We start from the raw sequence: 4,735 nt of genomic DNA on the forward strand, positions 1-4,735 counted from the left end.
GCAAGATGAAAATATATTATTATATTTACTTTTAGAAGTAATAATAATGTAGAGTCAAATGACTCATCTTATAAAGGAGAAGCTGTGGCAGTAGTTTGAACCATAGCTCACTTTTGATCTTATTTGTATGATCAACGTTTCATATTAGTAATGAACCATCAACCTTGGAAGTAGCTTATAGAGTCAAACAAGCTAACTAGTAAGCTTGTAAGATGGGTTAGGTTGCTTCAAGAATATGACTTTGAGGTTATGCATGGAGCAAGCATTATTAATTTGGATGCTGATGGACTTTCTTGTAATTCATGCCCTTCAAAAAAAAAACTTAATTGAGGCTTAGTGACATAGAAATTGTAATTGGATATAGCATGCAACTACATACTTAATTTTAATGTCAAGTTTTGCAACCATATTTCTTGACTACAATTTAAATGAGTAATTAGACAAGAATCAAGTAATTAGCGATGTGTGAAAAGATCTTGTAGTCTTGCACAAACTTCAGAAGGAAACATTTCTTTTAGCTATCTCTAATATGAAAAGAGATGGGATTAGCCACTAAATAGTAAGATTTTTTTTGAAGAACAATTTGTTATTTTGTTTGTGGTCTGATGGAGTTAGGTGCATAGTTCCAAGGCTAGATCAAAGAACCTCTTCAATACAACATGTATATCAAAAACTTAGACATTTATGAGTGTGCAAAACATATTTTATGTTATGTAATCAATATTAGTAGAGTGATATGTATCAATTTATATTTCTCGATATAAAGTGTATGATTAAATTAAATCAAGCTTTAACACTTTATCACTTCAATTGAAGCCATTACCTATTATGAATTTGGATTGTTGTTGGTCTTTGGACTTTATTGAACTACTTGGTAGAATATTTTAACTAGTAGATTGAATTTGTAGTTTTACAACAAAATTCTTCAAAATTAGTAGCTATGGTTTTTTTAGATCAAGTATTAGTACATTTTGGAGGATGTCTTGAAGTCTTAACAGATCAAAGAAGAATTTTTTTTAAAAATTTTGAAGCTTTATATACTAAAGCTTTAATAGATCATTGTACCATATCAAGAATTTAACTTGAGTCAAATTAATTATTCAAATTATCAAATACGGATTATAGAAGTATGGATTATTTCATCGCAACTATTGTAATTGGAACTTGTTATTGCTATGGATTGCAATGGATTATTATTCAATAAAGAAGCATCTTTGGCATCTTATAGTCCTTATCAATTATTGTATGGATAGGAGCCAATTCTACCTAGCTTAATATGTGAAAAACTAGCTCTAGGTATAGATCTAGATGATCTTGATGTTTGGATCCAATATCTATATAAATAGATAAAATTTTTTAAACAAACCATGCCTATGGCTATGGAAAACTTATCTATTGCCTAACATCATGACACTTTACAACATGCTCATATTCAAAGTAGAGTTCATCGATCTCAGTTGCAAAAATTCTTTAAAGTAGATTATGAATATTTGCAACATGAGGTACTAATAACACTTGATATTAAGATAGGATACACAGTTCTATAGGTAAAGAATGTGTTGCCTAGTAGTATTTTGTTTTTAGAAGGCAAAGATGGACAAGAGTGTTGAGAGCATTCAAAGAATTATGCTCCTTGTCATCTTTCTATTGATGATTCTATATATCTTAAATTCACAATTTTACCAAATGGCCTTCTTTGTTTTATATGTAGTAAAAAAAATGATTGCTACTATGATTTTATGTGATCAATACCAATATGGATGGCATATGACATGTTTGATACTACTTCTTTTGATTCTTTCATCAGGAGATTGGATTTATCTTCATTATAAGAAGTCTTCTAGCCATGCCTCATCTCTTAATAGGAATTGAAGATTTCTTCTATTATGTGTGTCACATTCTTCAATGATCTAATTATTACAACAGTAAGTTTGAAGGAGTATAATTCAATATTCACATTATAGTGGCATTCATCTTCAACAATGTGTATTTGTAGTCCTAGTTGAATAGAGGGGCTTCTAAACAACTAGGACAGGGAGGGGCGGGGGGGGAGGAGAGAGAGCACTTGAGAGTGTGTTGGATGTGCATTTGTATTTGTTTTGGATTTCATACTTTATAATTGGTTGATGGCACTTGATATGTTATGTGTAATGATCTTTGTTCATACAACAATTGTCATATGATATGGCATCAAGTATCAAATCTCACCGAATGTATGTAACTTAGTTTAGTTAATGGTTTTTCATCAATTGGTAGTTTTTTTGTTAATAAATTTATTCATATTAATTAGGATTTGAGTACTTAAGTAGAAAAAAATCCTTAACGTGACATTCTTATCAAGTCAAGTCTTATAAGTAATTTTGAGAGTAAGAGAACTTGTTATAGGGATTTCCTTAGCTATGGTATTTTAGCCATTTAGTAAAGCTTTAGGATTTCTTTTTATTTTTACACTTACACTCTTAGATTCCTTCTTTATTGTGTGAGAGATAGCTTGGCTTAGTTTGATGTAGCTTTCTAATCTTTCACTCTTAAGAGTGTGTTGGATTTGCATTTGTATTTTTTTTGGATTTCATACTTTATGATTGATTGGTAGTACTTGATGTATTGTATATAATGATCTTTATTTATATGACAAATTATAAGGTTCCTACTGCAATTAGATATCTTTATTTTTGGTCTTTTTAATATTTAAATATACATTCTTTATTCTAAATATTATTGATTTGATGTAATATTTTTATATCTTATGATTTTTTTTTATAATATAAATATAATTTTTACAAAAACCTTTTTTATTAGTACTAATTATTTAAAATAAGTTGTGTGAATTTGCATATAATTAGGCCTTAATAAATAAGTTTCAAAAAACTTAAAACTTAATGTCATGACTTGATTTGTTTTTCTTCAACTAAATCATTGTTCTTAGAGACTTTCAAAGAGACAATTTTTTCATGTAATAACTTAAGAAATTAATTATTTTGATGAGTTTTCTTTCTATATTGATAATAATAAATCTTTAATATTATCTTTTAATCTATATTCAAATTTATTAATAAAGACTTTTTTATTCCAATCCATGTTGCAAGCAAAGATTTGGAATTTGGTAGCATAGATGGTACTTTCTTGTGATGTTTGTTGCAAAGACTAAAATATTATTTTTTCTATCTATTTTTAAAATATTAATTTCTATAATTGTGGTAGTAAAAATTTCCAAGAATAAATTGAGATCAGTCAAGACTTTTAGATCTTTTTTCATCAAATTTACAAATTAAAAAAAAATATTCTAAAATAAAAATATATTTATGAATCCAAATTTAGTAAATTTTTCAAGATTTTGAAAAATATATAACTTTAATTAGATCTTGATTTTTTCTAAAAAAATTTAGTTTTTTAATTTGGTTCCATCAAACTTCTCTTGCATGCTAATCTTTGCTTCTTCCATAATTGTTATAGCAATTTTTTATATTTTTTTCTATTATTTTTTAAATTTATTTGTAAGATTAATCTACTTATTTCTTTAAAGTGTACAACTTTTTAGAATAGATAGAAGACTTCATTTTTCATTTTTTTTTATAAGAGTAAAAAAAATATTTTTATAATTGATATTAATAATATATAATTTTTTTGTCCAATGAATATTAATAAGCTCATAATTATTAACAATATCAAGAATAAGAATTTAAAGAAGATATGTAAATAAATGAGATATATATCAAAGAGAGATGACAAAATGAAATAAAAAAGTACATATATATATATATATATATATATATTCAAGAAGAAATTAGAATGGCTATTGCCGAGAGACAAGAAAAAATTAGAGATCCTTGAAACTAGAGTAAGAATAAAAAAAAGAATTGATAAGAGTAAAGAAGGCTTTACTCTTACCTCTATATATACTATCTAACTAGGAATTGTATGGCAACATTCTATAAGACATCCGACATATGTCCAATTTGCAAGACATATGTCTTAACTTGCTATGAATCACCAAATTGACTCACTTATGTATTTAGCACAAAAAATACAATTATTGTACTTAAAATCATAATTTTTGTGAGTTAGTAGTAGAATTTGTAAGAAAAATAGAAAATAAATTACTAATAGTGGATATGCAACCTAGGATAGAATTTAGTAAGACAAATTTCAACAATGAATATATTTTTTTTTAAGTTAGCTAATACTAGATGAAGTTAGCTAATACTATCCTTGAAACAAGCCTTTGTTGTCAAAAATATATATATATATATATATATATATATACATGATAATAGAAAAAAATAGAAGTAAAATAGAAAAAATAAATAATGTAGATGATGAAAAGAAAAAGAAAAAAAGAGAAGAAGAAAAAATAGATAAAAAAAGAAAAAAAAGAAAAAAAGAACAGGGGATGAGGGAAAAAGGGTAGAGGCTGCCCCTGAATTTTGGCAGCCTCTTTGCCGATAGCCTTGTTTTTTTTTTTTTTTTTTTGCCTGAAAAATCCGCCTCCAATTGTGTAGAAATTATCTTGTGTTTTTACGATAGTATATTGCTGCAGCAAAGCTGCGGTGAAGATCAAAGGTGTTGTTTTATTTTATTTTTTTTTCTCTTGTGTGATTGCTAATTTCGGCGATTGTGGTGCAGTCAACGACCACGACGATCGATGTGATTTGTCGTGTTTGTTTTGTTTTTTTCCTCTAGCTACAGACTTGGACCTATGAGTTGCTGATTGTTGGAGACAAAGTGGCTTCTTCTT

Source organism: Physcomitrium patens, chromosome 21, assembly GCF_059467195.1.
Source record: "Physcomitrium patens ecotype Gransden chromosome 21, ASM5946719v1, whole genome shotgun sequence".
Lineage (NCBI taxonomy): Eukaryota > Viridiplantae > Streptophyta > Bryopsida > Funariales > Funariaceae > Physcomitrium > Physcomitrium patens.